General features: G+C 43.1%; 1 pseudogene; it reads right to left on the bottom strand.

Annotated features, from left to right (window-relative positions):
* Positions 1-292: 292 nt before the first annotated feature.
* LOC123586040 lies at positions 293-1944 on the bottom strand (annotated as a pseudogene).
* Between the last annotated feature and the right edge of the window lie 21988 nt (positions 1945-23932).

The raw sequence follows: 23932 nt of genomic DNA on the forward strand, positions 1-23932 counted from the left end.
TTTGGCCTGATTTTTAAAAGATCTGAACAATAAATTAGTTTCAAGACTAACCCTAGATTTAATTCTATCACAGAGTTGGACCAGTGAACCTAGTTTTGGTCTAATATTCCCAGCTGCACCCACCAGAAATAATTGATCTAAAATATTTATTCAGGGATTATTCTGTCCAAAACATAAACGAAGTAGATACAAAGATGACAGACACAGGCGTATAGACCCACTCAGATGCTGTCCAGTGGAGATCAAACACATTCCTTGCAAATTATAAGACAATGTAAAACGGGGCTAACGCCATACAAAAGGGGCATGAGGAAAGTCCTGTGAGAATTCAGAAGAAGTAGAATTCTCTTCTACCTCGTGACAATCAGGAAAAGTTTCAAGCCAGTATATCATAGAAATTGGTGGGTTTGGGCCAGAGCTAAACCTGTGTGCAGAAAGACAGTGGGAGATGCAGCTGAAAAGTATTCTTACGGGTCTTTAAATTCTTCAAGGGGCAGTAGAGGACCTTACTTTTTTTTTTTTTTTTTTAACTTTTCGAAATTTTTTTATTTTCTGTTAACCTTATTTCCATTTTGTTTGCCTTTGTGGAGGGGCAGCTTAAGACCACTCCGGGGTTGTTCCTACCAACTCAGTGCCCGGAACAGTGGGAGCTGCACACCGGTCCGCACGGCAGGCTGAGAGCGCCAGGCTCCAGGAGGGAACTGCTGAACAGGCACAGAGGGCACCTGCTGCGCCTGCAGACCAGTCTGCGACTTCAGGTTGAGTAGCGGTGACCTCACTGGAGCTGGAGGGAGCAGTCCATCCACCCTGAAATGCCTCCTTGGTCACAGCCTTTTCCTTTTCAACCTCTTCAGGTTCTCTGTGGAAGCAGAGATCAGGCGTGACCTCCCATGGGTGTTCACGGGAAATGGCGTCACGCACGTGCAGAACTTCCTGGACCAGCGTCCACCACGTCAGACCCACCGAGCGAGCTCCCTTGTTGTTGCAAGGCGCGGCAATGTCCACACGGCGCAGAGGAGAGTTTGTGTTACACAGAGTGATGGCAGGGGGGGTTACCAGAAGACGCCTCTGTGGGAGGGTGGTGGTCAGCCCTGGGATCCTAACCACCCCAAGTCTCGGCTCCCGGAAGGCTGCCTGGATCCGGTTAGTGAAGGTTCCAGGAGTGAAGTGGCCGGCAGTGGGACTGGCTCCAGTAGCAGCCGCAAACTTCAGCCCAGCTCGCTGGCCAGGATTCCTGGGTGATAGGACACTGACGGGAGCCGTTTTCAACGGCAACAATGGCACAAGCTGCCAGCAGAAGCTTCTCCCAGGTTCTCCTCAGATGCCGTCACATTTCCTTTTATAGATGTACTGTTCCATCTGGAAGTCAAGGCTTGTGCCACCTAAGTGGGGTCCTGCTGCAAGGAATTTGAGGACACCCTCCTCCTCCTTCATTTACAGGACATCAAGGGCTCTGGACATTGTGAACATTTCTCTTTAAGTTATGATGGGAATGCAGAACAACACCATATGGACCCCTCCCTGGGTAGTGTAGAAAGGGGGGACCTTACATTCTTGGCCAAAGAGTTTGGGTTTCTTTCAGTGGACAGAGGAGCCACTGTAGGTTACGAGCAGAGGAGTGCCATGAACTGTTCCTAGGCAGAGATGAACCTAGCAGCAAGAAAGAGAAAGGACCAAGGTGAAGAAAAATGGAGTGTAGACAGAACAAAAGCGATGATGTTCTTGGTGGTGGGAACAGCAGACAGCGAGGACTGGAAGCCCCAAGTCTGGCTGTGGTGGAATCTGGGGAAGAGGAACCAGATGACCTGACATTCTGCTCTGGGATGGCAGGCAATGGAGTAGTATCCTTGACTTCATGACCGAACACAAGTGGGAAGACAAACCAGAGGAGAGAGAACAGTGTTGAGGGAAACAGAAAAATTACTTCAGAGTAGCGCATAGTACCTGTGTGGGCTTTTTGTAAAATGTTTCTAAGACCCTCATTACCAGGAAAGGGTACCATGTATTTTTTTTTTAAGAAAGTATTTTTTCTTAATCCAAATCTGAGCTCACAAGTCAGCATCTAATTTACTTTTTACCATGGCTTTTCAATACTATTGTCAAGTGAAAGGAGCTTCACATTTAAAATTTATCTTCATCTCTGCTTTTTCACTACCATCCTGTTAGCCCACACCCATGGACAAGTTTTCTCAGGATGGCTCGAACTTTCACTTATTCCTCCTTAAATTTTATTTTAAAAATATCTACATTGTGTTCCCAGTAGTTCTGAAGAAAATGTCATTGTGGAGGAAGTTTTACCACAGCTGTCTCCAGGCACTACCTTTCTTCCTCTTAGATATCCAAGCTACTTTCAGTTTGCTTGTTTAGCTCTTCTTCCTCTTCATGGCATCATGTAATTTCTCCCAAATTCCTTCAATACTACATGACAGGATGTACAAAATTCTTCAAGACTTTTTTCCCCCATGCACTCCAGCCCCGTTTTTCTCAGTCACACTGGATCATGGTGAGCCAGCATGAACTCCAGGCTATGACTTCCCCAGCAGGTATCTCTATGGAATTGAAGAGGACATTAGCCCAAACCTATAAATTCTGGATCTGTCGCTTTGCTTTGGTTGTTCAAGTTCACCCAGCCAAATGCACAAGACCAGGTGGAAAGTAAGCCTCACTGAACAGTCATCAAGAGGAGCAGTGCTAGAACCTCAGAAAATGTTTTAGATGTCTAATTTCTACCAATAGTTGTCACCCATTACGCCCCTGCCCATTGGGCTATTTTTCTGTGATAAATATCCAGAACTTCTCCTTTCAGAAACTCTTTTCTACCCCATCCTGATTCCTCTTCCCTTGATAAATGATATGCATAGACATATGCATATATACATAAATACCTGTTTTCTTCATGTATGGGAGTAACTCCACTGTCAATCACCATTACCTGTACATGTAACCCACTTAACCGCAATCTCCATTTTGGAAACTCCAGTTCCCTGAAAAGTTCCTCTGCTCCACAATTATTTCTGTGTCTTGGAATCATCAAGAACAACTCATCACAGATATTTTCTCTTCCCCTGCTCAGGCAGCATTAGTCCCTTTGCTTTTGTGGTGTGAATGTCCGAGCTAGCCATGAGATAGTTGTCCTGTGGGTGCCTGCTGGCCTGACATCGATGCTCATGAAATGTACCTGAAGGAATAAAGAATATGCCACCCTGAAGTATGACTGTAGAAGTTCAGGACACCCTACCCCAAAATATGCAGCTTTGGTACAGTGATTATTCTGAGCTACAGGCACTTGAAAACCAGCAAATGCACGCCAGGGCTTTTTCTGAACCGCCCCTTCTTTGCCCTAAAGACACATCTTCCCATAGGAACTAAACTGTCATGAACGCCCTCTCCCAGAGTTTTACCATCTAGGAAAGATTGACCCCTGTCACAGGAGAGGAGACAAGAAGTGGATACCACACATAAACTTCATCACAAATTACCCTCCCTCCCATCTATCCTTCTAAGGGCCCACTCATCTTTCCTAAAAATCATTTACTCTCCTCTAAGAGGTCTACATTTCCTTCCCCTTTCCCTATTAAGATGATATTTATATCGTACCATTTTGTACATTGTACAAATGGTACAAATGTATAAATGGTACAAATCACCACTTATATTGTAATCATTTTGAAATATATATATGTCAAGTCATTACTCTATACATCTTATATCTATATAGCATATGTCAATTATATCTCAATAAAACTGAAAGAAAAAAATAAACATAATAATAATAATGAATTTTTTAAGTAGATGGTTTTTAATCCTGAATCCCAAGCCACCTTGCAAGTTATTCATTTTTCCCTGGTTATCTCCCATGTATACATGAAGCATACATGTTAGTAAACTTCAGTTTATTTCTCTCTTGTTAATCTCTCTTTTGTTAACAGGGGTCTCAGCTAAGAACTCAGAAGGGTAGAGGGAAAATTAGCTTTCCTCCCCTGCATAGCAAAGCCACGTGTTGTGTCAACCAATGTAGCTGACACTGGATATGACTTCTACCCCCACATGACGGTAAGGGCACCAATTCCCAAGGCTTCCAAAGCTTTGGATGCCCCTCCTTGGCCACTGGTGAGGCCTTCTCCTCTGTCTCCTCCTGCTGCTGTGCCAGAAATCAGTTGCACTGGGGACCACTGCCAGAACCCAAGGCACCACTGAGGCACAGGAGCTACCAGAGTGCCCAAACTCCCAATACTCCAGTCACTCCACATTCCAGGTGCCCAGGCCTCTCCGCCCCTTTGTTATTGTGTGGGCTGCTCTCAAAACAATGCAACTCTGTACTCTCAATGTTTCAAAGAGAGTTTGTGTAGAAACAGCTCTTCCTTTCTTTGTTATACCAAAAGCTCTCCCCGCCCCCACCCAGGGATTAAGACACAAGTCCTTTGGGGGTTGGGTGAGGGGACTAAAAGACAGAAACAGCTACACTTGAAATAGTCCTTTTTCTTTGATGCCTGAGGCGTAGCTACCTGACCAGCCTGGGGCCTGCTTGAATCTCTACTCCCTTCAATAATTTATTTTCTGTGAGGTTCAGTTCCTTCCAATTGGTCCTACATTTCTGAATCCCAAGAAAAGATCCCCTTCATCTCAAACTGTTCTCCCTGCCACCTGACCCCCTCCACTCCCAAGGCAAGAGAAGGGGATCCAGTGAAATTACCTGTAAAGTAGTGGGTGCCTGTTAGAAGGGAAGTGGGTGTGCATTTGCTGAGCTGAAAAATCAGCAGAGTGACCTAATGCTTCCATCAGAGCAAAGGAAACTGTGGTAAATTTGAGGATGAGCTTTACAGCAGTCCCTTAGCATTTGGAAACAGAACTAAATTTAGAAAGGAAAGCCTGCTTTGCATCCAGAGATTTCCAAAGATGAGAGGATTTGGGGTGTTACCTGCAACAATAGGATGAGATGGAATCATGGTGACAGTAATGAGTGTGGAAGAAGATACAGCCCTGACCCCACTCCAGATCCCTGTAGCCTTTCAAAGGGCAAGGAAGAGGACCTTGGCAGCTTCTGGAACCTCACAGGAAGGAGTCGTAGGGAAGAGAGGGAGCACAAGCCATGGATGTGCCCTGAAGGACCTGGATGTAGGGATTTCCCACCCAGAAAGATGCTTAAGGGTGTGGACCACTGTCAAAGACCAAAGAAAGATACACCTGGCCCCTCAGCACTAGACAGGGATGGAATGTGACTTCATTGTCCAGAGACCACCCTAGTGACTAAAGCCACCATCCGCGTAGAAAGCCAGCTGAGCCAGAGTAAGACCAGGGTAGCCTCCTTTCTCAGAGTCAGGCAGTGGGAGCAAACCCAGCCTTCACTCCATTTCTCTTCCCCAATATATGGGAGAAGCTAAAGCCTAGAAAAGAGCAGAGGGCCTGGAACCAGATCAGTGGCTCATGTGCATGCATATGTGAACACACCCCCAACATACAAGATTCAGAGGAGGAATGAGAAAGAATGAGAAAGTAGACCTGCCCCCCCCCCCCACCACCACCCTGCCACTTCTCCAAGTCCCCTGATCCAAAGCCTGGCTGGATGCTCAGACATTCAAACTGACTATAGTATGCAGCTTTACATTAGATTAGGCTGTCCTGAGCTTAAATAACTGAAAATGACTGGGAAGTTATCAAATCTGTTCAAGACGTTTTTATGGGCTCTGCACCAAAGAGAAGCCTAGATCCAGAACTGCACAGTTGGGGGCAGTGAATGGGGGAAAAGATGGTACCTACCAAGTTCATACTGATCAATAAGCAAGTTACATTTGCGATGTTCTCTCTTAAGCACACAGAAAATCTAACACCTTTCTCCAAATCTCCTTTCCAGGGCTCGAAGTTGTACAGGAGAGAGATTAGAAGGAAATGCAGTCGTATTTCAAGAAATTTCCTTAAAACTCTCAAATTGATTTGGGTACCTTTTATAGCCACAAACTTCCCAGGATTATATGTTGCCTTTGCTCTCATCTCTGTTCCTCCTAAATTGAAGCTCTGGAAGTTGGGATGAAAGCCATGAATATAGAGAAAATATAAATTGTGCAAATTAATCTTATTCCTTCTTCCTCCCACTTTAACCCCTGCTCCTGCCTCTGCCTAAAAAAGACATTTGGAACATCTACTCAGCAATGAACAGACCTTTGTGCATTGAGTATGCTCTTGTAGCAAGCATGATCTGCTTGACCAACTTGAGATACAAATCAAATCCCAACTCTAATTAACCTCCCAAAGCCTCATCTATCTTTTTTTTTCCTCCAGGAATTCTAAAATCTTCCTCTTGGGAGATTCTTGGAAACCTCAGAGATTCACTTAATCCACAGGAAGTGAGTGCAATGGAAAGCGAGAGTCCCCACCAGTACCATGCTTCTGCCTGCCACGCAATGTCACTGTTGAACACTGGTCCTGCACAGTCCAGCGCCCACAATGGCTTACTGCCCAAGTAATGGCTCCGAGTTAGCCCCCTATAACTTTACTTTATAACCAGCTCTCTGGCTTCAGACTCACATGCTAAAGCACTGTTCTCCAAAGCAAGAATCAAGCCAGTAGGCTTCCAGCCTCAGCCACATTGTGCCTCAGCCTTCTCCCAAACTGCTTTGGACCTTTGTGATGAGTCTAGGGTACCTAATGAAAATTGGTCCACCAGACTCTAAGAGCTGTACGCCTTGTTAAGCCAAACAAATGATTCTGGTACACCCTTCAAAAAGGCCTTGCATTAAGCATACTAGAGATTTTCACGCAAATGACTTTTTTCTGAAGAAAGATCTACTCCAAAATTTTTTTCCATATCCACCTACACTGTGAATTACTGAAATTTCTCTTGCTAAAAACAATTTTACCAGGCACCCTGTTGTGTATTTCAACTCTTAATTAATAAATTTCGTACTACTCAGGAACTTTGGGAGTGGTATTGAGGTTTAACTCTGAAATGACCAACATATTCTTCCTTGGCTGAACCAAATAGTAATTTGGTGCCAGATTATTGAATTGTAACCCGACATATCCCCTCAATCCACTCTCCCTCCCTCCTCTTTGTTCCCAAGAACACTTTTCCTCACTTTACAGTTGGGTTTGGCCCATGAGAGGCATCTGCAAAAGATGAGAGGTAGGCCGTGACCACAACAGACCCCTTCTCCAGTTGGGTGGCCCCATCCATATACCACTCTTCCCAGCTTCCAGTGCCCATGCTTCCTCCTCTTGCACCACGCCCCAGGACACTGCACTATTCCTTGTTTATTTCTCGAATCCTGCCCGTGACTTGAAAAACGTCCCTCTACAAGATTATCTTCAGATTTCCAAATTTGCAGGTGCCATCTAGTTTCTGCTCAAACCATGACTGATACATCAAGAGTAAAATGAGTAGTCTCTCTAATTTAAGCAAACCATGCTTCTGATTACTGCAACTTTGTATACAAAACACTCCCCTGTGGCCAGATTCAAGAGGACTCCCAACCATAGCAATATCCCTAGGCCACAACTTAAAATAGTAGACCCTCTTCTAATACCAAGGTTGTTCTTGTGGAACCTTAGGGTCAACAATTTCTGCTGAACAATACTCTGCAGCTCTGGGCCAATGGCAAACTGATTTTCAGTGAATTGGCCTTTAAGCATAATGCTCATTTGGTAAAATGACTTTGGCAACTTGATTTTTGGTAAAGTGACTTGCTTTCGCACTCGATGCTTCCCTTGTACCACCAGTGAGTTTCCTTGCTGTTTTGGTTTTGAACCTAATGTCTCTCCTACTACACTGTAGGATCCTTTCAGAGGGAGAATCATGTGCTATTCATCTTCGTGTTTTCCCCAGCCCTCTCTTAGGACCTGATATGGTGTTATGCACAAATAGCTAGTCAGTAAATGTTGGTGAAAGAAAGCGAGTGAACAGAAGACACAGTGAAACACTGAAGCAAATCAGAGAATCTATCAGAGATACACAAACTGTTATACATGGACAGAGATGGTTCCTACCTCAGTGTGAAACAGTCACTGAGAGAGAAATGAAGGAGGTGGAGGAAGAGAGGGATGGAAGGAAGGTGTCAGAAGAGGAAGGATGGAAAAGAAGAGGGAAGGGAAAATTAAGAAAAGGAAGACAAAGAGGGAAACATCCTTTTATAAATCTATCCTTTTTTAAAGATGCTTTTAAATGCTTTTTACTTATTTATTTTTAAGACACACAGAGAAAGAGCACAAGCAGGAGAGGGGCAGAGAGACGGAGGGAAGCACAGATTCTGAAGCAAGCTCCAGGCTCCAAGCTGTGAGCACAGAGCCTGATGCAGGGCGTGAACTCACAAACTGTGAAACCATGATCTGAGCCGATGTCGGATGCTTAATTGACTGACCCACCCAGGTACCCCTTTTAAGATTTTAAGCAGTAATCTTCACACCCAACATGGGGCTCAGACTCACAACCCTGAGATCAAGAATCACATGTTATACCAACTGAGCCAGCCAGGTATCCCGGTAAATCTATCTCAAGTAAAAAAAAAAAAAATAAATAGATCCCTATAATCAATGACTTACATAAGCAAGTGCATAACTGAAAGGATTTTGCCACTAAGGCATCCTGCATGTCTCTAATAAAGCCTTTAAAAAATTGCGAGTAATTACATAAATAATGTCCAACATATATCTTCTTGAACAGTATTTCCAAATTTTGATTTGAAACCACACGGATTGTTTTAACTCTCCTCAGAAAAAAAACCTCTCTTGAAATTTGAAACTCAAACCAGAAGCCTGACCAGGATCCAAATGTGAATATGGTGGAACTGTCTCCGATTTCTAAAATAGGACCAGAGAAATTACTTTCCCGGCAGTATTTTTAGCAGTGTGAGGGAAGGCGCTCCCTGTGCTGTTTCTTGGCAGGTTCACAGTCTGCCACTCCTGAGCCTGTCCCCTAAATCCTCCTGCACCAGGCAGCATCCACACCCCTGCCTTGGAGCCTCCGGAGTGGCCCGCACAGATTACGGCAGTTCCTTTGCCTGAAGTGAGACATCTAAGACAGTGAGAGCTTATCTCCCTGACAACTAAGCTGAGAATAAGAGTTAATTTATCGCTCAGGTACGAAGTTCCAGAACCGGTGCAATTTAAAGAGAAGCTAATTGCTGTTTATTTAGAGTAGATCCTCTGTGTAGTTAATCGAACCTTTGGAGAAGTAGGTGTAATTCTCCACAGATAAGGAAAACGGAGGTGTGGAAAGGAAGAATAGCCTGTCACATGTTCCTCAGCCAGTTAATCATAAAAGCGACATGAAATTAATAACCAGCATTTGTGTGGTACTGTTGCTTACCATGCGCTCCTACTACTGGTCCTCACAGCAAACCCAAAAGACAGCTTGAGTAAGTTTCATCATTTTTCCCATGCCACAGAAGGGAAAACTGAGGCTCAGAGAAGGAAAGTAAATTCTTTCCATCCGTACATCTCTAAAGGAGTAGAACCAAGGGTTGGGGCTGTGACTTCTGACTTCCCTGAGCCAGTGCAGTGGTGCTGCCCAATGGCTCTGGCACGATAGGCCGCACACTCGGGGTGATGGGGACTTCCCTGCAGCGAGCATCAAAGAAGCAAAATGCCCAAGCCAGGGCGGCCTGGCGAGGATGTCAGAGCGGCAGAACAGTGAAGGTTATGTCTGTATCTAGATGATCCGTAGATAACGATGTGGCTCATCTGAGAAAACAAAAAAACAAGGGGCAGATGGGGCAGGTAATCCTTGACCACAAATGGCATCTGGCTTATAGAAACCACTTCCTTGCAGAGCATGACTCAGGAAAGCCAGGTGACCATGTGTCCCATTTCTGTGGGACAGTCATGATCTAGGCTGTTGTCCTGATCGAAGCAGGCATAGTGCCCTCCTGCTCGCGAAAGCATCCTGGCTTGCACAGTAATCATATAGTCCCCCTACACACAGGGATTTGTATTTCATAACTTTCTAAAGCAAAATGCTTCTCCTACCCTCTTTGATACTCCAAGACATAACTGCAATGCCAATTTTGATCAAACAGGTGTATCACAACATACTAATGTCAGGAGCCCAAGGCAGAGTTCAGAGCAGAAACCAGACTGAACCAATTTATGTGGAATTTGCACTTTCTCAACCCTTTCAAGTTGGTTTTAAAAAAAAGAAAAACAGTAAATCCTACGTGTTCCCCAGGTTCACTGTAAATGAAGCTCCCTAGAAATTTTCCCACTGCAAGCATCATTGCTAAGAGACAGCCAGAAAATATCTTAGTGCTGGAGCTCTTTGTTGCTATAATAATGAGCCTATATTTGGAGGAAAAGAAGCAACTTCACTTTTTAAAAAAAAAATCACACAGATACAAAATATAATCTAAGACAATACTTGAAATTTTTAAATCCTCAAAAAAAAACCACTCAATGTCATTTTCTCTAGCACTACAATGACACAAAGGAGGAGATATCACAGGTGTTGAATTACTTTCTATCTACTTTCAGACATGGCAACTTGTCCTTGGTCATTTTACAATCAGCCCATGGGTTTACAGTTTCCTAAGCAGCCTTTCTGTCTTCTAATTGCCTTTAAAAGAACCAACAGTAAAAGCTAGAAGCCTTTCCATGCCCCTGGGCTTCACCCCAAGACAGCACATCACATACTTTCCTGCATCAGCAGATCAGATTACATGTGCCTGAGAGAGCCCCTGCCTGATCTCCAGTTCTTCAAGGATCCATTACTGTGTTTTCCAGGCACCTATGGGATTCCGCCCTCCAATTTCTCACTTACTGGCTTCAAAGGCGACTCTCAGTGTCATCAAGATTAAACCAGATCTTAGGGAGGCAACATAATGCCATACTTAAGAGCTTGAGCTTGAGTCCAAGACTGGAGTCCAAATCCCAGCTCTGTCATTTACAAGCCATGTGACTTTGGTTAGTTTATTTACATCTTCATCTGGAAAATGGGGATGATGGTGCTGCACAGCTCACAGGGTTTCTGAGGAGATGCAGTGAAATAATTGATACAATGCCTGGTACATAGTATGTGCTCAAAAAGTACCCATGTCCATTCTTAGAAACTGAACATGGCCTAACATTTCAGTTGACTTAAAATCATTGTGGTAAGGGAGAAGGTGGCTTTCGTAAAAAGGTGGCAGAATTTGGAATCGGAAAACTTGAATTCTAGTCCTGGTTTCCTCACTTAGTGGCTTATATGGCTTTGGATTAGTTTCTTTGAACTGCAACCCTTCCCCCCTGCCAGCCTTATAAAATGATAATAAATACATCCTAGAGTCATTGAGAGGATCCAATAAAATAACATAAGGAAAATTTTTTTGTAAATCCAACATCTTTAAAATTATTATTGTTACTCAAAATGAGACTAAGAACATAATGTAATGTAACTAAATGTAATGTAATGAAAATGTCCGGTCTCTTAGCCAGACAGTTCCACATATGAGGATCTCAGGACCGAGCTGGAGGGCTATGGGGAGCCCCATACCCTGGACCACACCAGCCTGGCTGCTCCGTTTCCTATTCTGGCAGCTTTCACAGGAGACTGTGAAACAGCAGTTTCACAGGAGACTGCAACATGGGAGTTCTCTTCTTGCCATGTACAATGTTCCACCAACTCCCCAAAAAGGAAAATGATGCGTAGAAGGGCAGGCTGGTGTGATGTGTCCTTCTATGCCCACAAGTCCAAACAAGAAGCAACAGATGACACCGTGCCCAATCTCTAAGAAACACTCTTGGTAATATGGTAAAAAATGGGAACTCGCCTAGCTCGCTGGGAAATTGCTAATCACAACTTTGTCATACGTGCTTTCCTGGGGTGAGGGAAGAAAGGCATAGAGGAGGACAATTGTTGGTATCCTTACACAAGGCCTAAAAGGAGGGCCTAAGTAAGAAATGACCTCTACAGCAGCAAGATAGGACATTCAAAAAAAAAAAAGCAATCACCCCCAAAGAGAAGCTTTTAAGTTAGCATTTTAAAATTTATAAAGTATTTTTATATGTTACCTTAGGGAAGCCTCTTGTTATAGTATTTCCCTTCTTCCAAGCAACATCGGACACCCGTAGACACTTGCATTATTTTGGAAACAGGATCCCAAAGCACCAGAAAGGTGAGACTATGACAGCACACTCTTCCCTTAGCCATGCCCACCTGGTAGTTCTAAGCCCAGGTCTATGTAATCAACAAAAGAACATATGGATCTGCTATAGTTGGTGAAGAATCATGTTAATTTCAGTGTACCTGTATTCTCCAGACAACTGGTTTTGCAGAACGTGTCAATTCTCACCTCTAGCTCTTCTGTACCCATGAAAAGCAAGGAACAGAGCTGAAGGATTCCATTTGGCTGTTCAATTTGAGAATTAGGAGATTTATACAAAGTTAAAGTTGACCCTACTGTCACTGAGTATATAATTTGAGCCATTTCTCTAGTAATGGAAATGGAGCCATACTGAACCACCCTCAGACTCTCACTCTGGCTCTTAGGGTGAGCAGATAATGAGACTTAACAGTGCAATCAAAGGCTTGGAAAGAATGACCACCCCACAGACAATTACCTGCACACCCTTGGTATCTTGAGCTCAGTGCTACAATACCATGAGCAATTCATTTCAGGAAAAACAGCAAAAGGAACTGCTGCTGCCTAGGAGGTAGCTGCATTGTTATTGTGGTGAATGAAATACACAAACTCCTGGAGCAGGAGACTTGGGTTCAGATCTCAGCTTCTCCAGTTACTGATCACTTGGCCTCAGGTATGTTGTTTTACCACTCTGACTTAGCTTCTCGTTTGTGAAATGTGGATAATAATAGTATCTACCTCACAGGTTTAGCATAGAATTAAATAAATTAATATTTCTAAAACAAAGAGAAAGTGTCAGGTGTACAATAAGCATCCAATAAATGTTGGCTACCATTATTTGAGTTTGAAGGTGATGATACTAACGTAAGCACTGCAAGATTCTATTTTGTCACTGACGATGGTAACAAAGACCAAACATCTGCTTTTCTTGTAACAGCCTTCTGTGGCTCCATCCATTAGGAATTCAACAGAGCCCTTTCCCAGGTTATATGTTCAGCCTCCTTCATCCTAACCTAAATAGTTATGTACATATAGTATACATTTTAGTTGATGGGTAAACTATGTGCTAAATGTTCACTGAGCTGCTAGCTACAGGTGTGAGAGCACTGCCCTTCCAGACAACTTAAACACCATTGATACTTCATTGTCATTCTCAGAGCACCGCCTGCTATGTAATCAGTGCAACAACCTACATGTCATGCCAACTCTGGAGGCAATGTTTTGCCTAAGACTTTGGTTAGCAGCCTCCATGTGGGAGTTCGCCCACCCAAGAAACGTGTAACAAGGCAAGCAGAGCAAGGGGGAACTGGGCAAGAAGGCATCAGGGTCAAAGGCATTGCCTCAAATTCTCTAGACGGTACAGAAAAGCAGTAAGTAAGCAGTGATTAATTTCCACAAGGAGGATCCTTGCAAGATAATGAACTAAACTGCCATAAAGTCCGTCAGAATTTGTGTTTCATCTTCCTTTGAGTTCTGTGCACAATAGATCCCATTCCCTAATTGCTGGGTATTGCTTCAAATTCAAGAAACACACTATGTTCTGTTTTTATGGTAATTGATGGTCTTGTTGAGAAAATGTACAACTCTATCAATTGCTGGACCAATTGTTCAATTAAGTTGTCTCTGCATTTCCCAGGCCAGGTGATTCAGTTGTTAAAGGAAGCAAGCAACCTCCTTGCTTTCACAGTAGGGACTTCTTTTTCCCTCCACAACAGCTGCCTCACGTGCTATAACTAAAGATCCCATACCACAATTGAAAAGAAGAACATGATCTCTAGTTCATTTATTCCTACAGAATAGGATTCTCTATGGTAAATTATAAACCCAACACTTAATAGAGGTCAGAATACAATTAAGTTTTTAATACATGCATCTGCATATGTGATGAAAGCCAAGCAGCTGCCTTCAACTCAGGGCTTAGGGGAAAACGGAAAGGCATTTGAAAATGCAGGGAGACGTGTGCATGGAAAGTGGATTTTATGGCTGTGAGGCCAAGAAGCTGGACATCTGATTGACCTAGTACCTCTGCCCACACAGCTTCACAAGGAATCCATGGTGCACAGGTAGACACAGCTCTCCTGATCCCAAGATGGTAGCTAAGAGAGATTGCCTCACATTTCAGGTGGTTAAGAGGGCTGGAAGAAATTTGCAAAACTCTTCCTCTGACTCCAAACCCTCTAAAAAGAATTGGAGGATCTCAGTGCCATGGCATAGACCCCCACCAACGGAGGCATACAGGGCAGTTTTCCTGATTCTATAAATAGAATTTTAAGAAACATACAGCTCTGTGGGACACCTGGGTGCCTCAGTTGGTTAAGCATCTGACTCTTGATTTCAGCTCAGGTCATGATGTCACGGTTCGGGAGTTCAAACCCCATGTCTGGCTCTGCACAGACAGTGAGGAGCGTGCTTCAGATCCTCTATCCCTCCCCTCTCTCTGCCCCTCCCATGCTATCTCTCTCTCTCAAAAGTAAACATTTTTTAAAAGACAAAAAAAAAAAAAAAAAGAAAAGAAATGCACAGCTGTAATTACAATATGTCTTTGGTACTCATTCTAATCCTCCACAATTATGAATTGAGGAAAACTTTAGTGAAGAGAAATATCTCTGACCAGTTCTTCCCAGATTGTCTTATTCTTTAATTATCTGGTTCTATTTCCACAATGGGGCTCTTATTTTAACAGATGAAGCTTCCTGAGCCTTTGAGCCCTTTCTTCAATACCTACCAAGGCAGTTTCAGCATGTCCACCTCATCTACTGGATGCCAATGTGGTTTCCATGCTTCAAAGGCCCATCCCATCAGCAGATGAAGACTGGCTCCAAGATACCCATGCCAATGTACTAAATTCTGCACCATGTCAAACATTGTCCCATATCAGCCTCATGTTCCAATGGTTCCTCATGTTCCTGGTCCAAACTCTCAAGATCAATTCCCAAACTTAGTCTTTCTTGTTCTTGCAAGAATCCTGTCTTGAAGCTCTGTTGATGAATAATCCTTTGCTTTTCATAACAGAGAATGTCTGTTCCTACTTGGGCCATGCTGAAAGGTAATTCTTCCTAGTGACTGGTCTGGAAACAATGAGGAGAAGCAGATCTTGAGAAGGCCAAGAGTGTTCCTGGGGAATATCCATCTTGGGTTAGTCTCTTGGATGGTCTCTAGATGTTGCAGATTGAATTGTGTCCCCTCAATATGCTGGAGCTCTAACTCCCAGTACCTGTGACGGCGCCCTTATTTGGAAACAGGATATCATCAAATTGAGTTCATTCTGGACTAGGATTGGTCATAATCCATGACTGGTCTTTATAAGAAGAGGAGAAGACACACAGGCCAAGAGGGGAGAATGCCATGTGAAGATGAAAACCAGGACTGGAGTGAGGCACCTACAAGGCAAGGGATGCCAGGCATTGCTGGCAACAACCAGCAGCTTGGAGAGCGGCATGGTACAACTTCTCCCTCAGATGCCCTAAGAAGCAACCAACCCTTGATTTCAGACTTCTGGCCTTCAGAACTGCCAAATAATAAGTTTCTGTTGTTTCTGTAATTTCCCCTTTGTGTGTCAATTTGTTATGACAACCCTAGAAAATTAGTACACCAGCCAACAGGGAGCTGCTCTCTCTACTTCTGCCAGCCCAGAGCAGTCTAGGGAACTTTGAAGCTTATACACAAATATCCTCATCACATATCTCAGGGTCCCACCTCTCCCCTAGCAGGGCCCTAATATTAGCACAGAGACTTTCTAGGGCTATAACTCTATGACACTTACTGCAAATCTTGTGCCTGGTTTTCAGCTCCACCCACCTTCCAGCTTTGGAAGATAAGGGCCTATTTAGCTGCTGTTGCTGTCAAGGCCCTCTAGCTCTCACAATGTGACTTCAGTTGATGGGTGGCTGGTCCAAATATGCCATTTTCTTCCTTCAGGGTTTCCATGGCCATTAACACTAGCCAACCAGTTCTTCAATCCTTCCATCATTACCCACATTTTTCAAGCATGGGAACTATTAGATAAGCCATCCGTCCTCTTCCCTCACCCCATCTACCCCAGATGAACGTTTTAGTAAGTTTGATACTATAGACACCAAGGGTTATCACCACAGTATGAACCCAAGCGCTGGGGTCATTGGGGCCACCTGGCCAGAGAAAGATCCAACTTCACCTCATCCCATGGGTGTGCTCACTAGGACCACTCCTGATACCAACCATGTAAGATTAGAATCTCCTGGAGGGAGAGCTTGAGACAAGGATTGAGTAAAAGGAGTTTGGGAAGTGGTCCTAGGAAACACCATAAGGGATTGGAGAGATGAGAAAGAGAAGAAAGGAAGCTAAGACAGATATGTTAATGAGCTGGTTACCAATTTGGGTGGGAGGAGCTAAATCCTAGCGGGGAACCCTGGGAGACCTCACAGAGCTCCCCTCAGAGTGTTCCCACCTCTGGGGCAAGGATTCTGGGGTATTTATCCACCAGCTCCCATCTGTCACTGATTGCAGGCTGCTCCCAGATGTGTTAATTTTCCAGCATTTCTGGTCTGCCCTGTGTCTGGGCCAAGCACGCTCCTAGGATGCAGAGAAAGCCCCACACAGGGAAGTGTAGGGAGTTGTAGTAAGAAACAGCTGCCTGTTCAGGAACAGTGACGCTGAGGGACCGTAGATGGAACACACCCCATGCTGCTACACCCCCACTATAACAAACTCAGGGACAACGGACTTGAGTTGGGGCAGAAGTGAGATAAAGTCTGAAATGGGAGCGTAGGAAGAAAGTTGATGCCACTTTTCCTTAGTCACTGCCCCCAACAAACAGAGTTTTTTACTTAAGTGTTCAGGGTCAAGAAAGCTAAGAGGCCATTTGTTAAAGGACAGAGTAATTAACTGTATTTATTCCACTGAAGTTGTTTCAGTCTTCTCTAGCTGCTGCACAGAATATACAATCCCTGCTGGAACATTATTTGCTGTGTGGCTCAGAAACATCTTCTTGCTGGTATTGCCACCGCGGCGCTAAAAACATTTCCCCTGGATGTGAGCTGGTGGAAGACAACCGCTAGACAGGATGCTAGCCAAAACAAACAAACAAATGACACCATGTAGAAGCCATTTACTATATTGCTATTTCTTGGGTTTACTTGTCACCTCCATGCTGGATTCCAACATTTGTTATTTAACTATTTCTAGTGAAGATCACAGTCTAACTTAGGGACTGTAGCCATTTGGAAACAAATAATTTACATGCTCTCTATAAAGATATTACAGTTGGTCTTGAAAGAAAATATAAACCATGGTGTCAACATAGTTGCTTAGGGCTGAAAAAAATATCATTTTTCCCTTCTGTCTGTTTCATGCCAAGTAGAGCAAAGCCTGGGATTTTTTTTTATGTTTGTTTATTTTTGAGAGAGAGACAGAGCATGAGAGGGGGAGGGGCAGAGAGAGAGAGGGAGACACAGAATTCAAAGCAGGCTCCAGGCTCTGAGCTGTCAGCACAGAGCCCGACACAGGGCTGGAACCCACAAACACAGGGCTCGAACCCACAAGCCATGAGATCATTACCCAAGCTGAAGTCGAACACTTAACTGACTGAACCACCCAGACACCCCAGCTTGGGATTTTAAACAAGGGACTATAGGAAACCTGGGTGGCTCAGTCCGTTAAGCATCCAACTTCGGCTCAGTTATGATCTCATGGGTTCATGAGTTTGAGCTCCGCATCAGGCTCTGTGCTGAGAGCTCAGAGCCTGCTTTGGAGCCTGCTTTGGATTCTGTGTCTACCTCTCTCTCTCTTCCCCTCCCCAACTCACTCTCTTTCTCTCTCTCAAAAATAAACAAACATTAAAAATTAAAAAAAAAAACAATAAAACTAAATAAGTAAGGGAGTGTGATGCCAGTCCTTCGGATGGTAGGGCAAATAGGCAAGACAGCAACTGGCTAGAATGTGTTACCCTGCCTCTCTTGTTTAGCAGAGAGAGAAGTTTTCTGCAATGAATATAAACCCTTCCAATAATAACAGGTTGAACCATAATGAAATTTCTGGTCTTCTCTGATTTTTTATTGCAAAAATTGCAAATGTCATACTGTTTAAAGTAATAACTCTCCAACTGAGTTACATGAGTGTAGATTGAGGTGCTATCAGCTAAAAATGTCTGGGGGCGCTCACCTGGACCCACAGCAAAGCCCCACAGACATTTCCCCTTTTGGAGCCATTGCTATGGCTGGACCAGCTCTTTTGGTTGTTATTATGATTGCAAGATGCCTTCAGCAACAACCATCATCAGGGAACTTATAAAAAGAGAGTTTATTACTCACAAGTCCTAGAGGGTACATGACATACAACACATCCAGAGCCACACAGGAAGCTGGAGGGAAGGACAGTGGGGAAGAGGAGAGACTTGGGGTTCTGCTTTTATTGGGATCATGGGCACAGTGCCTAGGGTTTTGTGGACTCACCCTTTATGGGTGAATGTAAAACATAAGAGCAGGAATTAAAGAAGTAGAAATGAAAAGCAAGTGGTCAATTGACCAGAGCTTTCTAATAAATAAAGAAACTTCATGGGTGGGGCAACCTGGCTCTTTATCTAGTTGTGAGGCTGGGAATGTGTTTATTCAAGAGGGATGTCTCTGAAGTGGATGCAATCAGCAATCAAAAGCTTAATCTCAGGCACTTACATTGCAATCAAAAAAGTGAGCGGACAGGTGCTTACATTACAATGAGCTTTCCTGTCCACAGCAAGGGTTCAGCCTGGGTCCAGCTCACTCCAAAATAAAGGCAACAGGAAATACAAACCAAACCACATCTTTGATGAAACTAGAAAACATACAGAGCCCCCAATACAAAATACAAGGAGGAACTGCCAAATGCAAGAGTGTCAAACAGGGATGTGGAACGATGCTGCAAGAGAATGCCTGTGGCTACAAATCTCAACAAAAGGAGCAAAGCACTGATATGTAAAGCAGGTGACATGCACAGATGGACAAAACAAATAATTCCCAATTTAGAACAGGCTCCATGGATTGGGAATGACACCAAAGAGAAGCAGGGGGTTTCAAAGCTAAATGAGAAATCAATAATCATGCCATGTTCGCAGGAAGCCATCTGTCTGTGAGGCAGGGTAGATACAGTCGCTCATTTTTGTTGGCTAAAAGGAAATAAAGGGGTCTACATTAGCCTACATACAACTACCCCATCTCATGAAAAATAGTCACTGTGAATCTGGAAGTGTTCTTGCTAGCCTGAATATGACCTGACTCCCACAATCCCCTCCCAACATGCCCAGGACACACACCTCCCTCCTGCAAATAGCTGGTTCAAGAAGATCTCACCTCATTCAAAGAAGAATACTCAAAAAGGATCCAACTCTAAAACAACATAATCTTCAAAGTAATGGCAAAAGATTGGAAACACCGAATGTCCATCAATAGGCAACTAGTTCAGTAAATTATAATACCTCCAAACAATAGATTTCTGTGTATCTGTTAAAAAGATTGAGGTAGCTCTGTACATACTAATAAAATACTTGAGCTTGTATTCTATATTATTCAGCATAGCCTAAGTCATACTGCAATAGTAAACATATCCCTAATATTTAGTAGCTTAATACAATAAAACTTTTTTTTTAACATATAACATGTGTCCTGGGAACAGGGGGTTTGCTCTGCTCCATATTATCCTAACTCAGGGACTGGGGTTCATCATCTAGAACATCATAATCACAATAGCAGGAGGAAGAAGGCAAAAGAGAATTATGTATCTGCTCTTAAGTCCTTCTACCCAGAAATGAAATATCACTTCTGATTATGTTTCATTGGATAAGGCAAGTCATATTATCATCTAACTATAAAGTGTCAGAGAAGTGCCTTCCTACTGCATTAGCCAAAAATAAAAGTGGAAATAGTAATGAGCAGCAATGTTTACCATCATCCCCAAGAATTATTATTAAGTAAAAGAAGAAAGCAAGCTTTATTCTTTACATCAAAAACATGTTACAAGGGCACAGGGGTGGCTCAGTTGGTTAAGTATCCAACTCTTGGTTTAGGCTCAGATCATGATCTGATGGTTCATGAGTTCAAGCCCTACATCGGACTCCAGGCTGACAGCACAGAGTCAATTTGGGATTCTCTCTCCTCTCTCACTTCCCCTCCCCTGCTCACATGCTCTCTCTCTCTCTCCTCTCTCTCTCTCAAAATAAATAAATAGGCTTCAAAAAATAAATTAAATTAAAACATACCACATACACTTTATATTGTTGATATACACTGAATATTTCTGGAAGTTTATATTGATAATAAGAAGATAACTCTAGGTAAGTATAGAAAAACTGAATGGTTTCATTTTCTTTTTTTTTTTTTGAGAGAGAGAGAGAGAGAGAGAGAGAGCGAGCATGCAAACAGGGGAGGGGCAGAGGGAGAGAAAGAATCTTAAGCAGGTTCCATGCCCAGAGCAGAGCCTGACTCAGGGCTCGATCTCACCATTTTAAGATCATGACCTCAGCCAAAACCAAGTGTCAAACTCTTTGGCCTCTCCACTGATAGCATGGAGCCTGCTTGGGGTTCTCTCTCTGCCTCTCTGTTCCTTTCCCACTAGCACACATGTGCATACACACACACACACACACACACACACGCTCTCTCAAGATAAATAAACAAACAAACAAACAAACAAAAAAAGAGTCAGACACTTAACTGATCCACCCAGTCACCCCTGGGTGGTTTAATTTTAAGATTTAATTTTCACTGTATGTGATTTTGTAATTTGTATATTTCATACCATATGCACGTATTATCTACTAAAACCACGTATTAAAAACAAACAAAAATAAAAGGCCGATGTCCTTGACCCGGAAACATAAAAGGCAATATGAGAGAATCTATCTCCATTTGCCCCCCCTTGAATGAGGTGATGTGAGGGTTTCCCAGAAAGGCGATGTAAGCCCTGAAGATTTTTTTTAATTATTTAAATTTATAAAGATTTAGTCATCATGGCTTAAAAATACAAATTCCAAATAGGGGATGTTTTTAACTCAGACACAAAGTCAGTAAATCATGTTCTGAAATAAACTGATAATGATCAATGTCTATAAAAACAATGGCCAGGGGTGCCTGGGTGGCTCAGTCGGTTGAGCGTCCAACTTCGGCTCGGGTCATGATCTCACGGTTCGTGAGTTCGGGTCCCGTGTCGGGCTCTGTGCTGGCAGCTCGGAGCCTGAGCCTGTTTCTGATTCTGTGTCCCCCTCTCTCTGCACCCCACCCCTGCTTGTGCTGTCTTTCAAAAATGAACATAAAAATAATTTTTTTTAATGATGGCCAGATTACTGCACAATGTAACTACCCACTTTCAGCCAGAATGACAGAGTGATAAGTGCATTATTTTGTGGAGAATGAACTCCCTGATGAGTACCCATTATGAAAAATATTAGATAAGAAGCAACTAGGGAGAGATGCCAATTCTTGATTACAGCATTATGCCTGGGGTGTGAACCAGTCATCTGTCTATCAAAGAAAGCCCAACTACTTTCTAAAAGCAGCAGGAACCTATCTCAGGAAGAGAAGGATGTACTTTCCTTATATAAACTGCATGTCTAGTACATTTCCCCAGCCCAGTATCATTTTTAATGTAAACGTCATCTTGCTACAGAACTCATTGTGCTTTCAAAGTTCCTTAGATCACTAATTAGTTATGTCACATTAATAGCAGCTTCTCAGTTCTGTATCTTTCCATACTGATAGTTCTGTTGAAAAGAAAAAAAAAAAGACCAGCTAAAGTCAGGGAAGACACTGATACTTTCTGGGCACTTGCATACCACCCTCTGCCCCACATGATGGCCTCACGCCACGCCTCCATTCCAGAAACACAAGGGCTCACAGTTGAAATAAACCACTCCCAAAGGCCCAGTATGGGACTCTGACCACGGGCAGAGAGAGGCATTGTCTTGAAAGCCTTTATTGGTAGGATCCACTTTGCTCTAGCTCTGTGTGCTGAGGCTGGGGCAGGAGAGATTCTGAGTATTGATAGAGCTCATCACTGTTCTTTTTCAGCCATTCTGCCTCAGAGGGCTATCCAGTTTATATGTGCCACAGCAAACCTGGGATTAAAGTACATCTTGAAATAGCCTGCACATAAAAAGACAAGTTCAAGAACAGAAGGAACAAAAGGTGAAATAAGAGGAAGGGAAATATTTTCTTCTTATGAAATTGGCCTACATAAAATAGTGCAACATAAATGTAGATTCTTGAAAAGCCATATGAAAAATCAGCATCTACACTGCCTTTGGATCAGGACAGGCTCTTAAAGGAATAAAGGAGTTGCAAAGAGGAAGGAGCCTAATTCTCATGACCTCACAGAATACCAAGGTCCCAGGGGTACCGCAATTCAGCCCAAAGAAAGTGACTCTATAATGAGTAAACCAGTTTGGGGAACTTGTTCTATTCCATGGCTTTTTGTCGTTTTCAACAGAGCCAACAGAATAAGTTATTTTTTAACAAAATTCTACATAAATATCAACTAATAAGAAAAAAAAATGTTCGGCCAGACTATATGTCCTGATTTTCTATTTAGGAACTATAACCACTGTATCTCGATTTGTATGAGCAGCATTTATTAAGCACCTACTGCATGCCAGGCACTATGCTAGATACTAGAATACATCATTAAGAATGCCAGTGCTGAGACCTCAGAAGTTGAGTATCTAGACATGTAACAAATAACTTATAGTGGCTGTATTGATCATATTGCTTGGCGTCTGATGGGAACTCAGTAAGTACTGATTGAAAAAATAAACTTTAAATAAATGAATGATAGAGATTTATGAAAAAGAGAATGCCTAAGTCTGAACTGGACCAGGGGAGAAAGTCACAGAGGAGGTCTATATCTCCTTCTCAACCCCATAAATTAATATTCATTAATATAAGAATGAAGAGTTTGTAGATAAATAACAGTTCTTCAGAAAGTTGGGCAACAGGCAGGCCTTCCAGACAAAGGCAATCAAGCATAGAAAGGCACTGAACTGTGGGAGAACAGGGTATGTTCACAGGACTGCTGATAGATCAGCACTGCAACAAGGACTCCTGTGAGGAGGTGGTAAAAGGTGAGGCTTGGCATGTAGGTCAAATCTAGATCAGAAAAAACAGTGAGGAGTTTAGCACCTCTGCTGGAAACAATGAGGAAGTAGTTGTAGTCTTGAAAGAAAATCTCCTTGGCAGCCATCTGGAAAATGAAATTGAATTCATCAAGAATGGACACAGGAATGAGAGCCAAAATAAGATAGGCACAAGAGGGAGGCTTTAGAAACTCAGAAGGAAAAGGTGGAATTGGCAGGGAGGTCTTGGTGACTATGGAAATCTGGAAGAAAGGGAGAGAAAGGAAGACAAAGAGGACAGCTCTGAAGATCCCAGATTGAGTGACTCTGAAATACTTGGAGAGTCTGATTTGAGAGGAGGTGAGTGTACACAAAGCCAGGGGTTGGGAAGGAGATACAGGTCCTAAGTTCAACTTGAGTACATTGACCTTCAGGTTAGTTGGAACCTGATGGGGGCAGATTGTGCAGCCAGGAGAGATGGTGATAAGTTAAGACTTGAGGGTCACAAAATCATTGACCAGGAGCTTCTGGATAATCTGAAGGTAACAACCAGTATCCTAATTACTATAAAAGCAAGTAACAGAGGAGCCTGGTTGTCTTAGTCAGTTAAACAACTGACTCTTGATCTTAGCTTGGGTCTTGCTCTCAGGTGGTGAGTTCAAGCCCCGTATTGGGTCCATGCTGGGTGTGAGGCCAGTTAAAAAAAAAAAAAAAGCATATAACATTATAACATTTATTGATATTGTTAACATGCCTGACGCTTAGTGCCTTACATAGATTACCACATTTAATTTTCATAACTCTTTAAGGGAAATATAGTTATTATCCCCATTTT

This window comes from Leopardus geoffroyi, chromosome C3 (assembly GCF_018350155.1).
Source record: "Leopardus geoffroyi isolate Oge1 chromosome C3, O.geoffroyi_Oge1_pat1.0, whole genome shotgun sequence".
Taxonomy (NCBI): domain Eukaryota; kingdom Metazoa; phylum Chordata; class Mammalia; order Carnivora; family Felidae; genus Leopardus; species Leopardus geoffroyi.